Source organism: Saccopteryx leptura, chromosome 3 (genome assembly GCF_036850995.1).
Source record: "Saccopteryx leptura isolate mSacLep1 chromosome 3, mSacLep1_pri_phased_curated, whole genome shotgun sequence".
NCBI classification, from domain to species: Eukaryota; Metazoa; Chordata; class Mammalia; order Chiroptera; family Emballonuridae; genus Saccopteryx; species Saccopteryx leptura.
Genome location: NC_089505.1, coordinates 97,107,810 through 97,134,946, shown reverse-complemented (window position 1 = coordinate 97,134,946; position 27,137 = coordinate 97,107,810). Strand labels below are relative to the sequence as shown.

Sequence of the window (27,137 nt, the reverse complement as noted above, 5' to 3'; positions counted from 1 at the left end):
GGTCCTTCCTCTACCCACCTCCCATTTCAGCTGAGGTGGTCACATGATGTAGGTCACATGCTCTTTCCCAGAACTTGAGAATAGTGATGAATCTGGGGCTCGTAAAGGAGGGATGCAGGTTTGAAAGAGGCAGCGGCAGCAGCAGACCAGGTGGGCTCCACAGCTCTGGTCCCTGAGCCTCTGGTTGATTCAATGAACACTCAAGATTCTCCTCTACAATACATATTTCTTTAGATAGCCAGGATCAGTTTCTGTTGCTTGCAACCAATATTCCTGAACCAATACAGGAGCTGTCCAGGCCCCCAGTTGCTGAAATTTTTTCACCATGATCCACAGCCCTTCCAAAGCCGAAGCAATCTGCAATGTCACAGGCCAGGGAGCCAGGGGGCCACCTCCACCCCATACTCTAAACCTCCCAAGAGCCAGCCTGACCTTGTGGTGAGGCTACCCTGATGTCAGGCCCAGGAGGGAGGTTCCCAGGTCAGCTCTGCTCAGAGGTAGGTCAGACAGGAAAACACTGCCTTGGAGCTCAGGCCAGCCACAGTCAGAGGAGGCTAGTCTCCATTCTGTTGGCTTCATGACTCCCAGAAGAAACAAGCTCTAGTTCTCCAGACATCTAGCCAGAGGCCCTTCACTGGAGCCGATCTGTGAAATGAACAGCCTACAATGGAGCTGTGGATACAGCAGTTCCAACATAACAGCATCGATCACGGTGGCTAATATTTATCCAGTGCTTACCACATGCAGGCTACTGTTCATCCCTTGGGGGTAAGTACACTTATTTATTATGCTAGACACTTTATACGTCATCTTACTGAATCAACACAAAACCCCTATTCAGGTAAGAGACTAAAGCACAGAGAAGGTAAGTAATTTTTGCCCAAGTGGCAGATCTGGGGTTTAAAAGCAGGCAGTCCAGTCCAGCTCAGAGCCCCCCTCTTAAGCACTATACCAACACCCCCTCCCCACCTCTCCCCCATCCTTCCTCGCCTTCCCCACAGCCAACAAAACAATCCATGGACAAAGTAGGCCCCTCGGTCTGACAGACCTGGGTACAAAACCAAATCCTACCATTCACTCTCCGCGTGACCTTGGCCATGACATATGCCTTTCCTGAACCTTAGTTTTCTTGTTTGGAAATGCAGGATAATCAGGTCTACCTGATAGATGAGTTGTGACAATGCAACAAGATGACATGTAAAACATCTGGCACAGTTGCCAACACATAGTAAGTGATCACCTATCCCAGTCAGCCTGTCAACAAATGTATGTGAGCACCTGTCATGTGCCTGGTGAGTGCGAGAGGCAAAGAAGTACAGAGGAAGAGACGATCCTTACCACCCCCACCCCCACCACTGCCACCTTAGCCAGGGAAGTAAGATACACACATATATATACTAAAGTCAAACAGCTGAATGAAACCTGAATACTGATAGACAAGGGTTTGCTCTAGAGAAGAAAGACTAGACAGAGGCATTCATACAGCTTCTGGAATACTGGTAATGTTCTATTTCTTGACTTAGGTGGTAACAACAAAGGGAGGTAGTTACTTTCTAATTAGGTACAAACAGTGCCTATCTTTTGCATGTGCCTCTTTGCGTATATATATCACAGATTTAAAAAAATTTAAGCCTAACATAACAATACTATAGGAGTCTAAACAGTTTTAGGGCAAAAGATAGGTCTGAGACTGATGCCCAGGGCTAATCCCACACTGTAATGCCTCCCCATCCAAACCCACCTCATCCAGGGGTTTTGAGTTTGTGGGTTGCTCAAGAGGTAATATATTTGGTTTGAATCTCAATTCTTACTGGATGAATGAATGAGTCTCTTAAACTCTCTGAACCTCAGTTTTTACATCTATAAAGTGAGGAAATAATCATTGAGTTGTGAGCATCAAATGAGATCACAGTAGGGATATTTAGTTCAGTGAACCTGCACATAGGACATCCCCAGAAAACATCAGCTGCTCAAGACAGGCAAAAAGATGAATGTATTGGCTTGTTTAATCAAAGAGTTGAAGGAATCTAAGTTCATACCTGACCCTCCAGGTGGTTTTGAAGGTGTATCTGTCAGGTTGGGAGGTTAGGACATGTTTTATATATTCTTTTGTGCTCTTTCCCTGAGATCTGCAAATGTCAGGACTGACCTGTTCCCACCCACAGGAGTCTAAGCCAGTCCCCTTTGCCAGATCCTTTTTTTCCAAGACTCCCTTGCCACCAAGGGTGATCATGTGATGCAGACATGTGATCATAGCAAGGCAGCTTCTGGGAAATCATTTCCACCCTGACCATGGGAGAGAAGCCCATAAGGAAAAGCTGATGAGGACAGCTCCCTTTTTCTTTTTCTGAATTAGCACATAACTGCTGGAGCTGCTTGCAACTAAATGAGTCATCTTTGGACCACAGGAACACAGCAAAAGACAGTAACCAACATGCTAAGGATAATGAAATATGAAAAGAGCTTAGGTCCTTACTGATGTCACTGAGCCCCTGGGCCACTCTGAAACCACATATCTCTGAATTTTTATGTTCTATAAATCATCAGGGTCATTATGATTTCAGCCACTGTGTTGGTCAGCACTAGATATTCGCAGCAGTGGCTGGCCATCCTAACAGAAAGGTATATATCTTAAGGAAAATAAATAACACTATGTGCAGTGGGGTATCCTGGATTAGATTCTGGGATGGCAAAAGGACGTTAGTAGAAAAACGAGAGAATATAATCTGTACTTCAGTTCATAGTAATGTACCAATATTGGTTTCTTAGTCTTGACAAATGCGACATCATTATGTAAGATGTTAACACTGGGGAAACAGGGTGAGGGACCTATGGTTCTTAGTTCAGATTTCTGAAGGTTCTGGTCAGGATGGTGGTATAAGTAAATGCAATACTCGAATCCTCCCACAATCACATCAAAATTACAACTAAGCCACAGAACAACCATCATTCAGAACCACCTGAAATCTAGCCAAACAGAAGTCCTATAACTGAGGGTGATATAAAGAGGAAGCCACACCAAGACTTGGAATCAACAGTGGAGTAGATGAAGCTGAGGATTAAATCAACAATTTGGAAGATAAAGAAGCAGGGAACACCTAATCAGAACAGCAAAAAGAAAAAATAATCCAAAAATATTGAAGATAATATAAGGAGCCTCTGGGACAACTCTAAGCATACCAATATTCACACCACAGACGTTCTGGAAGATGAGTGAAATCAAGGAATTGAAAACCAAATGAAATAATAATAATAGAAAACTTTCCAAATCTGGTGAAGGATATAGACCAGGGGTTGGGAACCTTTTTGGCTGAGAGAGCCATGAACGCCACATATTTTAAAATGTAATTCCATGAGAGCCATACAATGACCCATGTACGTTATGCATTATCCAATAAAAATTTGGTGTTGTCCTGGAGGACAGCTGTGATTGGCTCCAGCCACCCGCAACCATGAACATGAATGGTAGGAAATAAATGGATTGTAATACATGAGAATGTTTTATATTTTTAACGTTATTTTTTTTATTAAAGATTTGTCTGTGAGCCAGATGCAGCCATCAAAAGAGCCACATCTGGCTCACGAGCCATAGGTTCCCAACCCTGCCGGGGTCCAGCCCCGGGGGGGATCCAGGGGTCCCACAGGAAGAGACGGCGTCGGCGAGATCGAGTGAGAGAGCCGAATTCTTTTCTTTCTCTTTATTCTCTAGTTAGCATTTACTGCCAGGCATCTCCGCTCAATGCTAGTATAGCTCCCTTTTTATACACACACACTGAGTTACAATTACATGGTGTTAATCATTGCTTCTGTTTCACTATGTTTACATGTTCCTGGATAACAGTTAATTTATATCTATAAATTACAAACCAGGTAGCAAATCATTCAAAATACAAAATAACTTGAATAGTGATAACAACATCGGTAAAAGCTTTTAAGGTATTAGTACTAAAAGTTAACTAACTTTACTGCTGTTGTGAGTTAAGGGGCAGAGAGAGATTAGCAGACGAGATTATTAAGGACTAACAATGGACAACCGTTTGCTCAGATAAATGGCTTTGAGTTTAAGCAGTGTCCTACTTTTTCTCACAAGATTCTAAAAGGCTTGCCTATAAAGAAATTGACAGAACATTAAGAATAGCTTTCACCCAAAGATATACAGAGTGCACTTGCAAGATAGCCTAGTAGCAACATAAGACATTAATTGTTATTACTTCTATGGATTTTTCTACATTTCTCTTATTATTAAAGAATTTTGGAAAGTATGTAAATCTTATGAGAACATCTCATTGAGAAAGCCTAGCAATTGCCTTTAGTCAAAAGACAATTCTCTTAGTAAAACACTCTTTTCTTGCTGACTGCGCTTTCATCCTAGGCCACACAATGGGCCATTTTATTATACCTTACCTAAGATACTATTGTCTAGTCAAATATTACTTATTTATTATATTTAAACACTAGTTAAGTTCTACCTCTATTCTTCTCAGAGTGTATCACTATCTGCAGATCAAATAAGCAAGAAGAAAGGAATGTTTCTTAACTCTATTACATGAAAAGGCTAGGAGGAAAAATGTTGAATTAAGTGAAGGCCGAGAGGTGCTCTGTACACAGCCACTGCCTCCTACCTAGTCACAAGTCACAATCTATTCTTTCTAACATGATTAAGAAGGAATTCTCCTACAAACTTAACCCTTTATGAGGGATATCATAGCCAGCCTCTTATGTCTATGAGCCCAGTTCAAGGGGCTTACAGGCTTTTCTGTGGAACTCACACCCTCTGTCTCATTTCCAAAGAAATTACTACAAATCTACAGGGAAAGTACGGTACTATTATCCCTGTGCCACAAATAATAGCACACACCTAGAAAAAGGGGGGATATAAGGCCAGATTAATTAAAAAAATCAAAGGGGGAAGTATCGTGCCTTTCCTTTTGCAGTGACTTTGTCACCCCACAGCCATTGGTCTTCACTGCAGTGACTTTGTCACCCCGCAGCCATTGGTCTTCTCTGCTGTGACTTTGTCAATCAGCAGTTTTTGATCTTCTTCTGCTGTGACCTTGTCAGCCAGCAGTTGTGGGTCTTCTCCTGCTGTGACCTTGTCAGCCAGCAGTTGTGGGTCTTCTCCTGCTGTGACCTTGTTAGCCAGCATTAGTGGATCGGCTCCCGACATCTCCCCCTTTTTTATTATTTAAATAAAGCTTTTGTATTTTCACCGTTGTTTCTCTGAGATTGCTGTTTAAGAGTCGGAACATGACTGGAAGGACAAGAAGAGTGATAATTGCCACAGCTATTATTATGCCTATATCAGTAGCCAGAGAGGTCAGGCTATGCATAGAAAACATACTTTTAATGTTTTCAACAAATTGATCAGCTACTTCTGAGGCAGAGACTAAAGAGCCTGAATGTCCTAAGTTTTGTATCTGCTGATGTAATTCCTTCAAATCTAAACTAATATCACTATTATTCCATACACCTAACAAATGATTCTGTACATTATTCCATGCTATGATAGACTGATTGTATTCTAAAGGAGTCACACATATCCACCTGAATCCTGCATGGCATCTAAGAGTCATTCTAGCTTTCATAGCTAACAACTCATTACATATGTGAATAAAAGCCTCTTCTAAAGCATTCACTTTCAATTCTAACTTCCTATCTATAGTCTCCTGTACTGCTAATGCAAGAGATATATTACGAGATAAACTATCCACATGATTTGCAGTGTGAACTGATTGAGCTAAAGCAGTGGTGGAAGCAGCTACAGATCCTATAATAGCAATAAGAGCAGTAATTCCCAAAATCAATTCGGCAACAAATCGCTTTCCTCGATGGTGAGCAAGCGCTTCAGAAGCAGCCTGTAGTGCATGCAACCCTGGGTCATCATACCAAGGCTGAGACAGGCTAACAGGTAACATCACATAAGGTGGCTGCCGCAAAATAAACATAACTTGAGCTTTGGTGTCATAAGATAGACAGTTTGTTAAAACACAGCGAGAGCAGGAAATGCTAAATATAGAATTATAAGTACTAACAGAAAGATTACTGTCTATTGTAGCAATCAAGAGTACATAAGGAGCCGGTACACAAGCCTGAACAAAAATATTCTGAGCAGGATAAGGGTAAGGCCTAACCAAATATGCTGGTGCAGCAGCTGCAATTAGCTGCCAAAGCTTTGTTTGATACCTGGTGGTTAATTCATCCTGATAAGTCAGCTGTGCAGGTATCTATCCAGCAGACTGCCAACGTGTGACGATTTTATTTAAAGGATTATATTTATCTGACCAACTGTAATCGTCTTTCATTTTCTGCACTAATTTTCTATAATCATATTCAGAATAAGGACTAGACCAATCTTGTACAGTGAAATTAACAGCATATGCGGTATAATTCATATAATTGTAATATGCACATTCTTGCCATGGGGGAAAACCAAATCTATTCTCTACAGACCACCAGTAAGGCTCTTGAGTTGCCTTTTTTGGAGGATAAAGTTCACATGGGTGAAATCCCTTAGGAGGCAATGTAACAGGATTATACTCATGGGTGTCAGGGCCTCCAGGCATTAAAATTGTGAGAGACCATAAGTCTCTTGTTGGGTGTCCAGGTTTATTACTTTTAGGAGAGTCAGTCAAAATAGTCTTAAGTGTAGTAGGAAAACATCCAGAAATCTTGTGAGTATTATTAAACATAAAACATATAGGTACCTTATCCGTTTTCCCATGAAATGAGAAATTTGAATTAGTTTTATGCATAATAAAAGAACTACATGATCCTCCTAAAAACTTAGTATGATTATTAAACACAGGTATATCATCTCCTCCCCAAGTAACAGGCTTAACTAATGGTGGATTTGGAATATAAGCCCAATAAGATTTGTTTTGTTCAGTAGCCTCAACATTAAGTACCTGAATTGAAAGTACAGCTAGCATAGTAATAAACATATTAGCAGGGTTACGATGTATGTTTTGTCGATGACAAATTAAATCAGCCCTCACAGTCAATGCCTTCAACTGGCCCCAGGTTGGTGGGTTGACAGTTCGAGTAGAGCGAGCCATCCGTTGATAGGGAGGTCGTCTAGCTTCCTGTAGTGACAATCGCTGCATCACTCGAGTAACAGGATTATACAGAGAGCTCCTTGATGGCCTTTGCTGGAAAGTCACTGGTGATGCGGGTGGCACAGAAGTCTCCTTCTGGCTGGGAGGGGGCAGCAGTGGCAGTGGAGGCCTCTGGTGACACATGGCGAATCAGCCGGTCTGGGATCCAAAGAGGCGAGTCAGCGTCCTGTGGAAATATACAAGCATACCCTCTCCCTTGAGTTAAAATTACATCTGGACCTTTCCATTGACCTGTATCCAGATCCAGATTCCAGTGTCTCAGGTGTTGAATAATCCTGTATATCAGCATTTAAAAGAAATTTTTTAAAGTAAAAAGTATGATAAAGAAGATTTGCAGGAGTTCCAGTATATGAGTTTTCTATATTCATAAAAACATTTCTATTCTATTAATTAACAGGCAATTTAAAGAACACATTAAAGCTGGAAAATTCTAGTGTGGCTTTCATTATTTTTCTATATTAAAAAAATCTACACCTTTGTTAGGCAAATCTACTCTGCTTTATGCTCTGTAGCCACAGCAAGCAGCCTGAAGCTTGAAGCAGTTTAGTCAAAATTAACAAGTCTTTAGGATTCATATTTCATATTATTTAAATTTAAATGAGCGCGCTTTACTTGTTTCAATTAAAATTATAAATTTGTAGGGATGATATTTTTATAATATTAGAGCCGGCATATTCAATTTTTGCATGCAAGAACTTAAAAAATCACATTTAGACAACATTAAACAAAGACCAAACACAAACAGGAATCAGACAAAGTAGACAAATCAGACAAATTAGAGAAAAACCCGGGATTTTAGAGATTAGAGTATGGCCTGCTTGATTTTTACACAGGGCTATTCTGATTGGAACATATTGGATAGAAACCATACAGAACTCTCTCTTGAAAAGTTTCAAGAACGGCCGTTTATGAGATTCTGTTTAGCCATATCCAAACAGGTGTTCCCTTTGCCCTCTTTTCAGGCATAGAACAGGAAAGAAATAAAATGAGTTGAGAGAAAGAGGAGAACAAAAAAAACCTGTAATTTTTCCAAACTCTTAAGTCTTTCTATTTTACTAAAGAAAATCAGATAATAACACAACTTTAAAACTCATCTCAGTCTCTAATTATTCTTAAATTCTAATAGCTGCTACAACCGGCAGCTGAAATCCCTCCATTTCAACCCCCACAAGAGGCTTGCTTCTCATATTTTGCATGGAGCCACGGGGGAGGCCCGAGTGGGGTCTGAGACAGACCGGAGTTGACAAATGGATTCAGGCTGGCCCCAATTGTTATCGGGGCCTGAGGCTGGCCCCCTTGCCAGTTTCCCTGATTGCTACTTTGATTACTTGTCAGATTTGAATTATGTGGGGGCTGCCATTCTATTCCTAAATTTGGTCCTAACGGCTGTCCGTTTTTGTGAAATTTAGAACGGCACTGCTTTGCCCAATGATATCCTTTTTGACAGCGTGGACACAAAGTCTTAGGCAATGGGACATTATTATTAGCATTATTAATTACGGGAGCTGTCCCTTGCACTCCTGGGCCTGCTTGCCCACTCTTGTTAGGGCATTGTCGGCTAAAGTGACCCGTTTGATTACAAGTAAAGCAAGTAAGACTTCCCTTAGAGGAAGCTTCATTGACAGAAGGCATTTTTCCTTGATACATGGTCTTAATAAATTGAGGATACGTTTCTCCTTTTAAAGCTGCAGCAATAGTTACTCCCTGAACAAAAGCAGGATTTACATCCTGACAGGCTTTGATGAAATCTCCTATCGTTCCTTCTCTCCTCACTGACCGCAACATAGCCTGGCAAGTGGAATTAGCATTTTCATAAGCCAACTGTTTAATTATAATATCTCCTGCCGCCTCATTTGAAATAACTCTTCTTACTGCTTGAATCAACCGAGCAACAAACTCCTCATAAGGTTCATCACCTTTCTGTTTTACTCCTACCACAGTAACATCTCCACCAGACAAAGCTGGCAACTTTCTCCAAGCTGATATAGCACAATTATTCACTTGTATCAAAGCTGGTTTAGAAAGTTTTAACTGTTCACTAACATCAGCAAATTCTCCTTCTCCCGTAATCATTTCTCTAATCACAGGATTATGTGTCCTCCTGTTCCTAACTGCCTGTTGTTTAGCTTGCTCCTCATATTCAGCTCTCCAAAGGAGATAATTTCCTCCAGATAAACAAGCTTTAGCCACTTGTTCCCAATCATAAGGAGTCATCCAATTATGAGAAACTGTTTCTATCAAAGACATAGTATAAGGAGAGGTGGGTCCATATTGACTGCAAGCCATTTTCAACTCTTTCAATAATTTATAAGAAAGCGGCTCCCATGTAGGATCCTCCTCATCAAATTCACCAGCCACAGCCACAGGGAAACATAATGCCAAATCAGTTTCCCCTTGGTCGCAAGAAGCTTGAATTGCCTTCTGCAACCCTATTAACCCTGATGATTTTTTCTTTTCATTAACATCTGGTGATTGTACTGGTAGAGGCAAAGACATTTTAATAGCCTTATTTTCATCCTTTTTGTCAGTCTTGGAGGGATATAATATGGGCAAGACTGTTTTTGACTTCCAATCCTCATTATCCCTATTATATTTAGCTGCCTCATCTTCTAATTCAGCCTCATCTTTTGGAGATAAAAGATTTTCACTATCATCCTGATGTTTACTTAATTTTAAAGAGGCCATAGCATGATTTGTAGTATCTTGAGACTGCCTTTTACTTCTAATTAACGGAGTCTCTTCTTTTGGAGGAGCAGTTGCCTTAGAAAGTTTATGCATCTCATGTTCTGGATTTAAGGCATCTTTAATCAAGCTCCATAAAGCAAATGTATCAACTGGAACCTTTTCTGGTCCATGTAGCTCATAATAAAGTTTTAAATCTTCTCCAACTTTAACCCATTTCTCAAAATCAAGCGTTCCCTCATCTGGAAACCATGGAGAACATTTTTGTACGAATTTCATAAAACGAGCTACTTGTTTAGAGGAGACCTTAACTCCTTTTTGGGAAAGTGTATACTTAATAACTTTCATAAAGAGTCTTCTTTCTTTAGACTCAGTATGGCCCATGACTTCTCAAAATCTTAAGTTCTGAAATTCTCCACCTATCCTCACCCTGTCTTTCTTACAGGGGGGTCTGCAGCACCCTGAGTGGAGTCCTAGCCGTCCCGAGACAACGAGGGGGGATTACCTGTAGGTCCCTGTATCGGGCGCCAAATGCCGGGGTCCAGCCCCGGGGGGGATCCAGGGGTCCCACAGGAAGAGACGGCGTCGGCGAGATCGAGTGAGAGAGCCGAATTCTTTTCTTTCTCTTTATTCTCTAGTTAGCATTTACTGCCAGGCATCTCCGCTCAATGCTAGTATAGCTCCCTTTTTATACACACACACTGAGTTACAATTACATGGTGTTAATCATTGCTTCTGTTTCACTATGTTTACATGTTCCTGGATAACAGTTAATTTATATCTATAAATTACAAACCAGGTAGCAAATCATTCAAAATACAAAATAACTTGAATAGTGATAACAACATCGGTAAAAGCTTTTAAGGTATTAGTACTAAAAGTTAACTAACTTTACTGCTGTTGTGAGTTAAGGGGCAGAGAGAGATTAGCAGACGAGATTATTAAGGACTAACAATGGACAACCGTTTGCTCAGATAAATGGCTTTGAGTTTAAGCAGTGTCCTACTTTTTCTCACAAGATTCTAAAAGGCTTGCCTATAAAGAAATTGACAGAACATTAAGAATAGCTTTCACCCAAAGATATACAGAGTGCACTTGCAAGATAGCCTAGTAGCAACATAAGACATTAATTGTTATTACTTCTATGGATTTTTCTATATTTCTCTTATTATTAAAGAATTTTGGAAAGTATGTAAATCTTATGAGAACATCTCATTGAGAAAGCCTAGCAATTGCCTTTAGTCAAAAGACAATTCTCTTAGTAAAACACTCTTTTCTTGCTGACTGCGCTTTCATCCTAGGCCACACAATGGGCCATTTTATTATACCTTACCTAAGATACTATTGTCTAGTCAAATATTACTTATTTATTATATTTAAACACTAGTTAAGTTCTACCTCTATTCTTCTCAGAGTGTATCACTATCTGCAGATCAAATAAGCAAGAAGAAAGGAATGTTTCTTAACTCTATTACATGAAAAGGCTAGGAGGAAAAATGTTGAATTAAGTGAAGGCCGAGAGGTGCTCTGTACACAGCCACTGCCTCCTACCTAGTCACAAGTCACAATCTATTCTTTCTAACATGATTAAGAAGGAATTCTCCTACAAACTTAACCCTTTATGAGGGATATCATAGCCAGCCTCTTATGTCTATGAGCCCAGTTCAAGGGGCTTACAGGCTTTTCTGTGGAACTCACACCCTCTGTCTCATTTCCAAAGAAATTACTACAAATCTACAGGGAAAGTACGGTACTATTATCCCTGTGCCACAAATAATAGCACACACCCAGAAAAAGGGGGGATATAAGGCCAGATTAATTAAAAAAATCAAAGGGGGAAGTATCGTGCCTTTCCTTTTGCAGTGACTTTGTCACCCCACAGCCATTGGTCTTCACTGCAGTGACTTTGTCACCCCGCAGCCATTGGTCTTCTCTGCTGTGACTTTGTCAATCAGCAGTTTTTGATCTTCTTCTGCTGTGACCTTGTCAGCCAGCAGTTGTGGGTCTTCTCCTGCTGTGACCTTGTCAGCCAGCAGTTGTGGGTCTTCTCCTGCTGTGACCTTGTTAGCCAGCATTAGTGGATCGGCTCCCGACACAACCCCTGATATAGACACACAAGTCCAGAAAGTGCAGAGTCCCAAACAAAATGAATGCAAAGAAGCCCACACCAAGACACGTCATAATTAAGATGCCAAAGGTTAAAGACAGAGAATTTAAAAAGCAGCAAGAGAATAGCAGTTAGTTACCTACAAGGGAGCATCCATAAGATAATCAGCTGATTTCTCAGTGGAAACACTGCAGGCCAGAAGGGCATGGTAAGAAATATTCAAAGTGATGAAAAGAAAGGACCTACAACCAAGATTACTCTACACAGCAAAGCTGTCATGTTTACTAATCAAAGGACAGATAAAGAGCTTCCTAAACAAGAAAAAGCTAAAGGAGTTCATCACCAAGAAACCAGTATTCCAAGAAATGTTGAAAGGTCTTCTTTAAGAAGAAGAAAAGGATTAAAAATATGAATAATAAATTTGCAATAAATATATACCTATCAATTACTTTATTTTTATTTATTAATTTTTTTGTATTTTTCCAAAGTTAGAAGCAGGGAGGCAGTCAGACAGACTCCTGCAGGTGCCCAACAGGGATCTACCCAGCAAGCCCACCAGGGGGCGATGCACAGCCCATCTGGGGCATTGCTCTGCTGCAATCTGAGCCATTCTAGCTCCTGAGTTGGAGGCAATGGAGCCGTCCTCAGTGCCCAGGCCAACTTTGCTCCAGTGGAGCCTTGGCTGCGGGAGGGGAAGAGAGAGACAGAGAGGAAGGAGAGGGGGAAGGGTGGAGAAGCAGATGGGTGCTTCTCCTGTGTGCCCTGGCCGGGAATCAAACCCAGGACTTTCATATGCCAGGCTGACACTCTACTGCTGAGCCAACTGGCCAGGGCCAACAATTACTTTAAGTGCAAATGGATTAAATGCTCCAATAAAAAAAAAAAACTTATGGAGGTTGGCACTGGCTGGGTAGCTTAGTTGATTAGAGCAGGGGTCCCCAAACTTTTTACATGGGGGGCCAGTTCATTGTCCCTCAGACCGTTGGAGGGCCGGACTATAAAAAAAAAATTATGAACAAATCCCTATGCACACTGCACATATCTTATTTTAAAGTAAAAAAACAAAATGGGAACAAATACAATATTTAAAATAAAGAACAAGTAAATTTAAATCAACCAACTGACCAGTATTTCAATGGGAACTATGCTCCTCTCACTGACCACCAATGAAAGAGGTGCCTCTTCCGGAAATGGGCCGGGGTCGGATAAATGGCCTCACGGGGCCGCATGCGGCCCACGGGCTGTAGTTTGGGGACCCCTGGATTAGAGTGTTGTCTCATGAGGGTTTGATTCCAGGTCAGGGAACATACAAGAATCAACCAATGATGGCATGAATAAGTGGAATAAGTCAATCTCTTCCTGCCCCATCTCTAATAAATAAAACAATAATAAAAAAAGACATATGGAGGCTGAATGGATAATAAAACATGACCTTACATATGCTATCTTCAAGAGACTTACTTCAAATCAAAAGACACATACAGACTGAAAGCGAAGGGATGAAAATATATATTTTGTGAAAATAGAAAACAATTTTCAAAAATAGGGTAGCAATACTTATACTTCGACAAAATAGACTTTAAAACAAAGGCTACAACAAGAAACAAAGGAGGAAACAGCAATTCCACTTCTGGGTATTTACCTGAAGAAATCCAAAATGCTAAATTGAAAAGACATATGCACCCATATATTCATTGCAGCGTTATTTACAATAGCCAAGATATGGAGCAGTGATTTTCAATCTATTTCATCTCATTGCACACATAAAGTACTTCCGCAGCACACCAAAGAAATATATTTGTTGCAGACCTGACCAAAAAATAGGTATAATTTTGATTCATTCACACCAGACGGTTGTGTTGGCTGTGGTCATTGTTGTGTTGGCTGTGGTCATTTTTTTTTTAAATATTTTATTGACTTTGAGAGAGAGGTAGGAAGAGAGAGACAGACAAAGATCAACATCAATCTGTTCCTATATGTACCCTGACCGGGGCTCAAACCCACAATATTTGTGCATCAGGACGATGTTCCAACCAATCTGACAATCTAAGGGAAAGAAGTCAGTGCCCCTGACTAAATAGTCAGGTATTGCATGTTTTAAAAATTCTTGCTGCACACCAGTGTACCATGACACACTGGTTAAAAATCATTGAAATGGAGCAACCTAAGTGTTCATCAATACATGAATGGATAAAGGAATAGTACATATATACAGTGGAATGTGACTCAGCTGTAAAAAATAATGCAAACTTGCCTGACCAGGCAGTGGCGCAGTGGATAGAGCGTTGGACTGGGATGCAGAGGACCCAGGTTCAAGACCCTGAGGTCGCCAACTTGAGCGCGGGCTCATCTGGTTTGAGCAAAAAGCCCACCAGCTTGAACCCAAGGTTGCTGGCTCCAGCAAAGGGTTACTTGGTCTGCTGAAGGCCCACGGTCAAGGCACATATGAGAAAGCAATCAATGAACAACTAAGGTGTTGCAACGCACAATGAAAAACTAATGATTGATGCTTCTCATCTCTCTCCGTTCCTGTCTGTCTGTCCCTGTCTATCCCTCTCTCTGACTCACTCTCTGTCTCTGTAAAAAATTAAAAAACAAACAAACAAAATAATGCAAACTTGCCATCTGCAACAACATGGATGGACCTAGAAGGTATTGTGCTGAGTGAAATAAGTCAGACCGAGAAAGACAAATGCCAGACGATTTTACATATATGTGGAATCCATAAAACAAAATACATGAACAAGCAGAATAGAAACAAACTCATAGACACAGAGAACATTTTGACCGTTGCCAGATTGGGGGGGGGTGGAGATTTGGGGGGATGGATGTAAAAGTCGTGAAGGGATTAAGAAGGACAAATTCGTAGTTATAGAATAGTGATGAGGATGCAAAGAATAGCATAGGGAATACAGTCAGTAGTATTGTAATAACTGTGTGTGTCAGATGGGTACTAGATTTATTGAGAGGATCACTTAGTAAGTTATATGATGTCTAATTACTGGGGTGTACACCTGAAACTACTATAATACTGTATGTCAACTGTAATTGAAAAAAGTAAAAATTATTTTAAGTAAAAGAGAAAGAACTCTGTCCTATCTTTATAAATTTCAGTCCATCTAAAATCCTCCCAAAATAAAAAGTTTATTAAATATATAAATAACAGAATTATTAAATCCTAACTCAATATTTTAGATAGCCAAAGCCTCTGAGTTGAAGACTGTCTCTCCCTTCCTCTCTCTCTCTCAAATCAATAAATTTTAAAAAACATTTAAAGGCTTATTAGCAAATTTTAGAGGAGTACAATGGATTATTATGCAGCTTTAAAAAAGGATATCACTCCCACTATGACACTGATGAACCTGGAGAACATTATAGTAAGTGAAATAAGCCGGACACAGAAAGACAATACTATGTGATCCCACTCGTGTGGCATCTAAAATAGCCAACTTCATAGAAGTAGAGAGTAGAACAGAGGCTACCAGGAACTGAGGCAGCAGCGGGGGGCAGGGGGGAGAAATGAGGTGATATTGATCAAAGGATACACGGTTTTAGTTATTTTTAGTTATGCAAGATACATGAGCTCTGGAGATCTAATATACAGCATGTGACCATAGGTAACAATACTTTATCATACACTTGAAATTTACTAAGAGGATAAATCTGTGTGTGTGTGTGCGCGCACGCACACACACATACACACACACACACACACACACACACACACACACACACACACACACCACAGCTGGTAATCAAGTACAGAGGATGGAGTTATTCAGCCTTTTGGGGGTGATCTTTTCACAAGATATACACAGATACAAAACATAAAATTATATGCTTAAATATATATAATTTTATATGTCAAAATATCTCAATAAAGTTGTTTTAAAAAGATATATATAGGCCCTGGCCGGTTGGCTCAGCGGTAGAGCGTCGGCCTAGCGTGCGGAGGACCCGGGTTCGATTCCCGGCCAGGGCACACAGGAGAAGGGCCCATTTGCTTCTCCACCCCTCCGCCGCGCTTTCCTCTCTGTCTCTCTCTTCCCCTCCCGCAGCCAAGGCTCCATTGGAGCAAAGATGGCCCGGGCGCTGGGGATGGCTCCTTGGCCTCTGCCTCAGGCGCTAGAGTGGCTCTGGTCGCAATATGGCGACGCCCAGGATGGGCAGAGCATCGCCCCCTGGTGGGCAGAGCATCGCCCCTGGTGGGCGTGCCGGGTGGATCCCGGTCGGGCGCATGCGGGAGTCTGTCTGACTGTCTCTCCCCGTTTCCAGCTTCAGAAATGAAAAAAAAAAAAAAAAACAAGGAAAAAAAAAAAAGATATATATATATGCTTTTTTGCTTGCTTGTCTGCAAACCTGAAAGTCACAAATATAGTTTAAATATGAGTTAATTAATGGCTTTGATTAGTAGTTTATAAGAAACAAATTAAATTGTACCTCAAAAAAAAGATTAGCATCAAACTGTTCTCAACAGAACAAAGATTAAAGGGATTGATTTTTTCATGTATGATCCCAAATGATTTAATGCAAGTTCATGTACCAGCTAAAGGCATTTTGTGTGCCACCAGTGATATGGGTTTCATAAATAAAAAAATAGCAGACCAGGGGCGAGACCAGGGGCAAGTGCAAACCATTCTTAGATATGAAGCAGGTGGTGGTCATCACCCAAGCCTCTGTGTATGAGATAAGGTAGAGGACTATAAAATTAGTACCTAACGCACAGGAGTAATAGGGGAAAATATTAACCCAAGTGGCGTTGACCCCAAACCCCTGCCACATAGCTTAGTCAATTCCAGCTGATGGCCCAATTAACAAAAAGATATTAAGTTCTTTGGGTCAAAAACACCTGGGAAACACAAACAAGAGACTGCTCAGCAATGTAACAATATCCATGGCAACCATAAACCATCTGCAATACCCTTCACCCTGGCCTTCCTCTAAAGGTGTGTCCAGTCCCTCCCCACGGGAACACTTTATTTCCGAGCGTCATTAGGAAAGAAGCGACCATAAACCATCCTCTGAGTCATTCAGTCTCAAGTTCATCATAATGGCATCATAAAGATGCTCTAGGGGAAAGGATGTGGGGTTGCCTTCAGTGACATCACCCCAGAATTCAGTTCCATTCAACAAAACCCAGGCCACCCCAGGCCCCACCTATGTCCAGAAAAGGCAGACATCTGTGGGACATAGCAAAGGAGCCAATCCCTACTGGGTATCCATTATCTGCAACTCATATAAATATCTTTGAACGTGTATGTACTGATATTTAAGCCTATAAGAGGGCAGGGTAGCAGAATCAGCCAGATCTGGGATCAAATCCTGGCTCTTGTAGCTCAGTGACCCTGGCCAAGTTGTTTAACCTCTCTGAATCTCAGTTCCTTCCTCTCTAAAATGGGACTAATAATAGTATAAACTGCATAGGTTAAATGATATAAAATATGTATGAAAAGCATGTAGAGCCAGCCACAAGGATAATGTTCCCTACATAGTATTCATGGTGATTTCTGTAATTTCTGGGACAATAGAATTCAATCATTTAGTTGTTCCAAATCTGATTGTTCACTAGAATCACCAGGGAAACTTGTTAAAAGTATAAATTCCTAGGCTTCCATAACCCTGAGAAATTCTAAACTGGGTAGGTCTGGGCAGGACCCAAAAACCTATGCCTCCATTTTATACTTCCCATATTGTGCTTAATCCATAGTAGGCGCTCAAGAAATCCCTTCCTAGCCCGGACTATTGCAACAGCTTCCTAACTGGTTGCCTGTGTCCACTCTTTTCCCTCTGACCTCCGCAAAGAGCCAGTGAGATACTTTTAAAAGATAAGATTATGTTGTATCACTGCCCCAAACATTCCACAATTCACCATCTCATGCAGAATAAAATCCACAGACAGGCCTTTTGTCAGTGGTTCCTGGTGCTAGGCTCACCTTAGAATGCCTGGTGAGCTTATATAGAAAACCTATGTTTAGCCCAACGCCAGAACAGAATCAGAATCTCTGGGGTTGGGGCCCCACTAAACTTGCCAGATAAAATATAGAACACCCAGTTACATTTGAATTTCAGATACACAATGAATGATTTTTAATATAACTATGTTCTGGGCAATATCAGGACATAAATCCTACTAAGAAAGTATTGACTTGTGTATCTGAAATGCAAATGTAACTGGGTGTCCTGTAATTTTATTTGCTGCCTCTGGTGACTTCAGCCCCAGCATCAGCCTTTCGCCTGCTGTAACTGCAGTGCCTAGGACCCCACCTGCTACTCAGTAAATCCTGGTTGAAGTACTTAATGGTTATGAAAAGGCTTCTCCTTCTAGCAAAATCCCCTAAACATTCCTTTGGGCGGAGTTGATAGAAGACAACTTAGTAGAAGTATCTTTTACCAAGAATAATAGCAGCTAATTTTTATTGAGCATGTCTTATTTACCAGACACTGTTCAAAGCACATTAGCTGTATATCCTCATTTAATCCTCATGACCCTGTGGGGGCTACAATGACCCTCCTTTTACAGATAGAGGAAAGTAAATTCCTCAAAGTCCAACACCAAACCCCCAAAATTCCAAAGGCATACACTAGAGGGATATAATTATTTTCCCACCTTTTCCTGCCATAGCCTTGATGGTGGATTAGGTGCTGTTTAGTGCAGGTGACTGGGGTGTGGGGTGGGCTGTGGGCACGGCTGTAACTGGATCCAATGTCCAGAGTCAAGAATGTTCAATACAGGATCTCTAACTGATTTAGGCACGCGTGAGGGGTGAGGGGTGGGGGCAAAGCCACAACATTGTACAGAATGATGCCTGGATCCGCAAAGCCAATCTGGCTGGGAGGGGCCACAAGACACTGAGAGGGGGGCTGGCTGGAGGCTTTCTGTTGGCATCACTTCCATATGGTCACCAATATTCTATCTTTATAAGGCCCACTTGCTCAGATATAACTCACTATGCTCCCCAAAGCATGTGCACTATTGATGCATTTGACCTTCATGATAGTCCTACAGGTAGGCAGAGTGGTATTCTTAGTCCTGATTGGCCAAGGGCGAGATGAACAGAGGGAAGCCCAAAATATTCTACAAAGACATGCATGGGTCACAGATTCTGCCCTGATAGCTGGGCACTCACCCCCGCCCCTGCCTTTTCCATTCAAGGTACTAGGCTGTCTTCACTGAGAAAAAGAGCAACCGCCTTTGTGGCCGCGGGGATTCATGCTCCCACTCTGGCCCTCATTAGCTCTGTGGCTTCTGAATGGCCTGGACCCCAGCCTCAGTTTCCTGTCCTATAGAATGGGTGTGACAAGTATGCTTAGGGTTGTTAGGGAAATAAGATCCATTTGACCATTCATTAAATGACACTGAGCACCTGTCAAGTGCCTGGCACAGTCCCTGGGGCTGGGCACACAGCAGAGGACAAGGCAGCCAAGATCCCTGTTCTCTGGGCTTTAAAAGTCTAGTGGGGATGGCAGATAGAAACTGCAAACAGAAAATGAACAAAATAATTCCATAGACTGAGAAATACTACGATTAGATAGAACAGGACTGGAAGCCTGGTATGTGATTCCTCTGCACTTACAATAGTGCCTGGCACATAGTAGGTGTTCAGTGAGCATTTGTTCAATGGCTGAGGTTAGGGAAGACTGGCAGATGCCAGCCAATGTGGACACGGCAATGAAAACCTGGAAACAGAGGCAGGAAGAGGAAGGTCGGGGAGCAGAGTGCCAGGCACCGACACCTTAACTGCAGACATCTTGAAACTAAACCAAACTTGGCCTTAGAGAAACTGAAAGAAAAGTCAGGGACACATGGATACATCAACACTCTGTAAACTTCAAAGTGCTGCCTATACGGGAGGGAAGGTATTTCTGTGCCTGGTTCTTTGATTTTCCATAATCTGCTTTGTAAGATTCCCAGCCCAGTCGCTGCTCAGAACCTCCAGTCCGGCCGAGCGCCTGCGAGCACTCTGCAGAGCCAGCTTGCAGGCCCTTCTCCGCGGCCGGCGGGGCGCTGCCTCCCGCAGGGCAAACACACCCTCAGCCCGAGTTTCGCGCCGGGACAGGCCCGTCACTTCCTGATACCGGCACCCCTGTCGCAGAGTGGCGGCGGGCCGGGCGGGGTGGGGACACGCAGCCCGCGAGCTGGAGTCCGGAAGGCCCCGCTCCCAACGCACGTCCTGCGGCCGGCCGGCCGGGCTGGGGGGCGGCGCAGGGCAGGCGGCGGGACCGGCCGAGACAGCGCCGGCAACGGGGAGGAGCCGGGGCCGCCGCCGCCGCCTTCACAACCAGGTAAGGGGCCACTCCCCGCCGCCGCCCCGCGGGCCCCACGCGGGAGCTCCCGCGCGGCCGGCCCCGCAGGCCCTTTGTCCCCCACCCCGCCCTCCGCCCCTCGTGGGGGCCGACCTACCGGGAATCACCCCAGCGCTGAGCGCCCAACAAGCAAGGTGTGACTGGTGTGACTTGTTTTCTTTCTGAGCCGGCAGTGCCCTTGGAAATCGCGTAGGGAGGCAGCTGGGGAAACTGAGGCCGGGCTGAGCGATCGGGTTGTCATCCTGCCTCCCAACTCGGAGCTCCAAACCCTTAGAAGTCACCCAGCCCTCCTTTGATAGGTGAGGCGCTGCTCTGGGCTCAGTCAGGAGGAGAGTGGACTTGCTCAAGGTCACACGGGGTCACTAGGCTTCCCCTGGTCCCACGCAGCTCCTCTGTGCACTGCCATGCACTGGTTGGGAAAAACACGTGGAGAAAAGCCCAGACCCTCGGGGTTACAAGCCAGCCATGTCTCTTCAACCAGCACTGTTAGAGGAGGGAAGAATTTCTGTGACCAACTTTGGGGTGGATTTTACAGCTAAATAAACTGAGGCTCAGAGAGATGGAGTGATTTCTCCCAGACCACAGAGCAAGGAAGGAGAACAGGATAAGGACCTGACCCAGTGCCAGACACAGAGTAGGCCATCTCAGTGTCCTCTGCCCTGCCCTGGGATCACACAGGGAGTCCAGAGCACAGCCAGGCTAGAGCCAGGGTCTTGGTCTAGAGACTACTGACTAACACAAAGTAAGAGTCAGGGGGTTAATCCTTTCCCCAACCCAGTGTCCATTTCACTGCAGAAAACATGAAACCCCTTTAAGAGCATCCATTCATTCATTCAATAGATATTTATTGAGCATCAATGGTGTGCTGGTGTGTGCATTGTTTAGGCACTGAGAATACAGCAATGAACAAGACAGGTGGGCCTGCCAGGAGTGCACCCCAGAAAGTAGAACAGAACACTGCCCTTCAGTGTGTGTGGGGGGGGGGGGGATGGGGGGCTGGGCAGAGAGGGGAGACTGATGGAATCTTCCCAACCTGCAAAGTATGCAAAGATGACAAACAGTGGCTGAACCTCACAGCCTCCAGCCCTCTGAGCCTTTGGCCCTTGCTTGTTGGAGATACTCTGCCAGCCTGAGCTTCCACCCCTCCCCCCCACCTGGGGATTTGCAGGGCGAGGGGGCTAGGTTGGTAGGGAGTGGTCCAAAGGATGCCCTAACTAACCTCAAAGCCTGAAACCTGGCGCTGCCACTTCCGAGCTGTGAGATCTGACCACTCCCCCTCTCTGGGCCTCTGTTTCCTCATACAGTAGGGGTCCAATACTTCAGAGTTGGCAATACTGTGTCAAAATGCTTCATAAATGGTAAAGCACAATCCAAAGTATGGCCTGTGTCAGAGGGCTTGTCACATCAGGTGGAAGCTAGGATGTGTTTCTTTAGAGGCTCTGGGAACCCTGTAGATAGCCTGTTACTGCTCTCACAAAGAAACGTAAGGGGCAGCTGAGTTCCAGGCTGGGAGACTGAGTTTCCCCAGCTGGCTCATGTCACATTCAGTGTTTTAGCATTTACAGCCCTGGCGTTCAGGTGTGCAGCCTCAGATAGGTGTGGGCTCAGGTTCTAGCTTTGCGACTTCCTCACTGAATCCTCATGGACAATATCCTCATTTGTAAAATACCTGTCTCCAAGGTTGTCATGAGGGTGAAGGGAGCTGGAGCCAGAAAGCCCTGCGCAGTGTCTGCTACTCTTGGAATGCTTTTGTTTATTAGGCCGAAGGCCCAGGAGCTGTGGGAGGGGCGCCGTTGACTGACTGGGTAGCCCTAGCTCAGCATGTGAAGCTTATTAGGGTCAGAGCCCGCAGAATTTCTCTTTCACCTGATGCCATTTCTCCCTGCCCTGGTGCCACTGGGCGACAGTGGTTGGATCAGCCACCTGTGCCTGCACATGTGGGACCTGAGAGGCTGCTCTGCATTATAAACTGAGGCTACAGATGTTACAGCAGGCAGAAGTGGGCTAGAGGGGGGGTGGATCCACTTTCCACTTAACTGCCCTCCACTGGGCAGCCAGACCAATCAGATTGTACCACCCTCTGTGTAAAACTCTGCTGCAGCTTCCCATTTTCTTAGGGTAAAGAACAAAAACTTTAACATGGACCACAAGGCGCTACAAAGTCTGGGCCCCACCTACACTGGCTCTACTTCTCCAGCCTCTCTCAGACCACTGTATCAGTAGCCCTCTGTGCTTGTGGCACACTGCTCCCTCCCTCCCCAGGACCTTTGCACATGCTCTTCTAGACTACCCTCCTCCCTCATCTCACTTTTCCTAGGTTAATACCTCCTTATCTTTCATATCTGAGCCCAAGCTAGACTAGTACCTCAGGTCACAAGACATCCCAGTTACATTCATAGGAGGTTTAGCTCAGGTGGAATTATACACTGGTACTGCCATTTGCCACTTGTGTGGTCCTCTCCTCTGTGAGCCTCAATTTTCTCATCTGTGAAATGGGGACAGTGGCAGTCACTTCCTCATAAGGTTGTGGTGAGGCTGAAATGGGATTGTGAGAGTAAGCCCAAAGGAAATCGTCACTGATTGTATTATGAAACTGTGCTTTTGAAAAAAAGGCACCATTTGGACATGAGACCCACACTGAGAAAACAGCATAGGCGGAGGCCCGAGGTGGGAAACCTAGTGTAGGCTGGAAGCGGCGGATGGCTCGGGTTGGCTGGCAGAAAGGAAGGAGAGGAAAATAAAGATGAAACGGCAGGTTAGGCCCATCGCAGGCTCGGGGTGGCCGAAAAATGAGATGGTAGACTGTGGACAGATGGGGAGCTGGCGAGAATCATCTAAGTTAGCGGTGTTCAAATTGTGTTTAAAATCTTTATGACTATCTCAGGGTATAAGCTAAACCAAAGAGAAGCAGTGTAACATCATAGTTAAGATGGCTGCTGTAGGGCTAAGACCCAGGCGCAAGTTTAAATTCCACATTACTTGTCCCATGACCCTGACCTTCATTTCTCAGGGCCTCTCTGTCTCCATAGGTAAAATGGAGACCGTAGTACCGACGTGTAGAATTGTTCGGAGAAAACGAAATGATGTGTAGAAAGAGGTGACACGTGACTAACATTTACCAAGCATTTGCTGTCATTTTTAATTAAAAAATTAATTGTGATAAAATACACATAGCATAAACTTCACTATCTTAACCATTTTTAAGTGTACAGTTCAGTAATGTTAGGTATAGTCACCTTGTTGTACAAGCAATCTCCAGACCTTTTCAGTTTGCAAATCTGAAAGTCCATACCCATTAAACAACAACTCCCCAACCCCCCTCCCTCCAGCCTGGGGCAACCACCATTCTACTTCCTGTTCTCTGTGATTTCGACTAAGTACCTCATATAAGTGGAATCATAGAGTATTTGTTCTTTTTTTTGTGACTGGCTGATTCCAGTTAGCATAATATCCTCAAGTTTTACCCATGTTGTAAATTGTGTTATATATAACTTTTTTTTTTTATCTATTCATCCATTGATGTACACTTGGGATGCTTCTACTTTCTAGCTATTGTTAATTCTGCTGCTGGGAATATGTGTATACAAATATCTTTTTGAGACCCTGCTGTCAATTTTCTGAGGTCTACACCCAGGAGTGGTATTGCTGGATCATTTACGGTTATAATTTGAAGATGGGGTAATGAGGGTTCCCCACTAGATCTCCTCTCGCCCATCAGAGTAAGAGGAGTCCCAGAGCCCCATGGAAAAGCTTGAAAACCAGAGGGTCCAGTGAACCATTACAGACTTTGTTGTTTCTCTCCTCCCTTCTCAGGCAGATAGGCCTCTTGAATTATTTTTTTAATTACCTCAAATGGAAACTACTACTCATTCAACAAATGTTTGTAAGTGCCTACTGTGCTTTTGTGTGCACAGAGGGGGCTAAACATAAGCAAGTAAGTGATATAGGATGTCAGACAGTGACGTGTGCTCTGGACCGAGCAGAGGAGCCAGGTAAAAGGGATTGGGATGAGAGGCTGGGTCAGGGTGGCTTCACTGAGCTGTGAGCCAAGACCAGAGGCACATAAGGGAGTTGGCCAGGTGGTTATCTGGGGGAAGAGTATTCCCAGCAGAGGAAATGGCCATGCCGAAGGCCTTGATGTGGAAACGTGCCTGGTGGGATCCAGGACGGTGTGGCTGGAGCAGAAGGAGCGAAGGGGACAGAGGAGGAGGGCAGATTGCATGTGGCCCAGTTGCCATTGAAGGACCGTGACAGTGGATGAGGAGGGAGTCGCGGGGGGTCTGATCTGGCTTCAGCTTAGAGTGGAGCTGTGTGGGTGCTGTGTGGTAGCTAGCTAGGGGCGAGGGCAGAAGGAAGTGGGAGGCTGGTGCGAGGGCTCCTGCTGGCGGTCTGTACTAGTAAGCAGCAGGGGGAGGAAGACACAGTGATAAATGTGGACAAATGTTAGACAGCCTAGATATCCGCCCCAATGGCACCCTGTCACCCCACCACCTTGCCCATCACCCAAGCTGTTGAAGTGAGGTTGGGATGGGAACTTTTCATGCCAGCATTTGCTGTTTCCTCTGGTCTGTTGTGGGATTGTCCAAAATCCTCTGGGTTCATCTCTTGTTGGATCTGTTGCCACGAAGACCTCCTGAGATGCTGCATTGACCACTGGCTTCCAACTTACCTCCCATGTAGAGGTTTAACTCCCATGTAGAGGTATAGAATGAAGGGTTTCGCTCCCAGAAGGGGCAGAGGGGAGTAAACTGGTCCTGCCTAGAATCCTCCCTTCTGGAACCATCTCAAGATTGTGTGTGTGTGTGTGTGTGTGTGTGTGTGTGTGTGTGTGTGAACTCTGATGTACAATCTTCAGAGTTTCTGGCCTAAAAAGAGTGCTGTAGCTCTATTTTTTATAAAGGATTTCTTCAGCCAGATGCTTTTCCTTCTCCTTGGCTCCAAAACAATTAGGCAATTAGTTCTCAGCCTTCTTGCAACTCTAGTAGTAATGCTCATCTCACTATACTGCAGACTCATTGAAAACTGCAACTGTGACAGGTTAACTAGAAAACAGGAAAAGAGAAAGAACAAAACACACACACACACACACACACACACACACACACACACACAGGCACATCAAATATGACCTTGGCCTTCACTAGCTGCTCCAAGTCAAGGAAAAAAAAAAGCCTACATGCCACTATTGGCTGGCATGTAGGAAAAACAAAATAAATTTTATTCTTGCATGTGATTTTCTTAGGGCCAGGTCATGGGGCTTTAAGGGTGATTGCAAGGACAGTACTGACCATAGGACAATTTTTGATTTCCTCCTCGGTACTGACTCTGGGATTTTTCATTTCCCCGAGGAGAAACCGCACATGTTGTTTGTGGCATTAGTCAACAATTCTGGCTGAGCCCCTGCCGTGGGTGCTTGCAGACTGAGGATGGGTGTTTGTGGAATGTCTGTCTCCCCCCACTACTGACAGAAATAATGCAGCCAGCGTTTTCTCTGGTGATGGGGGATGTGATTGGCTAGACAAAACAAGGTCCTACTACAGAATAATTCCTGTCCATCCCGTGTCTGGTCTTTGTGGTCTAGCTGTGGGTCAGTGCTCGCCCTGTTCATGCGTTGTTTTCCTGATCAAGTCAGGGCTCTGCTGGGTCAAGTTCAGGCCTTGGTGTCTTGGTGACTGGATCCTGATGCCTAATCAGACCCAGGGGTGGAGGCCCCCGAGGACCAGTATACACAGTTCGGGTGACACACCCCTGACCCCACAGCTGCCACCACACTCCCGCAGCCGGAATTGTTTGGAGCCCAGACCATCGACTGGACAATCCACAGAGTTGGAACAATGGGCACCTCCAGCCCACCATCACAGTAGCTGAGAATTCCTGCCATTCTCACCCCTGTCTACTTTGTTGATAGCAATATCTGCTGGTCAAAGGAATGGGGCTTCACTGTGACCACAGCCATGTGAGGCATGGCTGGTCTGCACAGGACCAGGACTTTCTGAGTGTCTTGGTCTAGGGACTAAGGACAGAATTGTTATTTTTAATTAAAGTTATTTTTTTCTATTATAAAAGCACCAATTAGCTCATGAGATAAAATGTTAAAAATACAGAAAAATAGAAAGAACAAAGACCAGTGGAGTTACTTCTAGCTCCACAGATCCACCACTGAGAGACAACAATGATCATTAACATTTTGATGTATTTCCTTGTGATCTTGCTCTGTGAAACATGTTTTAAAAACATCACTAAAATCATATTCGATATCCAGTACCATGCTATTTACCGTGTCTCTGGAAAATAAAAATCCCTCATTTGTAGCACTTACCAATTTCTGTGGTGTAAATACTCCCATCATGGCCCACTTCAGGCCACCAGCATCACTGAAATACAGAGTTAGGAAGAAATGCATAGAGCTACTTTCTCACTGACCAGGATGAGCCTGTGGCAGCACACCATATTATAATTTTAAATCATGTCTATTTTTTTCCTGATCTTAAAATCAGTACATACTCATTATTAAAAATTCATAAAACAGAAATGTGAAAGAAAAAAGTTATAATCATCCAAAATCGACCCTCTACCCCTACTTAGAGACAGCCACTGCCACCATTCTGACACTCTCCCCTCTGTGGATAGAGACATAAACAAAATAGCTTTCTCCCAAGTTCAAAAGCAATACATATTTATGGCAGAAAATCGGGGAATCCAGAAAAGTCTCTGGCCTCTCACCCTTCAGAAATAGTTTTGGAGGCTATTCTTCTAGCCATTTTTCTTCTTTGCATCTTTATAACATGGATGGACTCCTAGCTTGACTCTATTCGTTTGTAGGCATGGTACAGGCACATTCCATGCCCCATAGAAGGTGAATATTCAGGGAAAGGCTGTTATCACTGATAATTTATTATAAACCCTACAGAGGCTTAAAGAGGCAGAAA

The 27,137-nt window shown here is 43.7% G+C and overlaps 2 protein-coding genes across 3 annotated transcripts in view; one reads left to right on the top strand and one right to left on the bottom strand.

Annotated features, from left to right (window-relative positions):
- PLA2G5 (phospholipase A2 group V) overlaps positions 1-27,137 on the bottom strand; it is a 315,873-nt gene that overhangs the window by 168,175 nt on the left and 120,561 nt on the right. The gene's annotated exons all lie outside the window — the stretch shown is intronic.
- TMCO4 (transmembrane and coiled-coil domains 4) overlaps positions 19,967-27,137 on the top strand; it is an 86,177-nt gene continuing 79,006 nt past the window's right edge. The window contains exon 1 of one of the 2 annotated variants that reach the window (XM_066375263.1): positions 19,967-20,187. The gene's annotated coding sequence lies outside the window, so the exon portion shown is untranslated. The remainder of the gene's footprint in view (positions 20,188-27,137) is intronic. The other variant, XM_066375262.1, reaches the window with a different exon arrangement.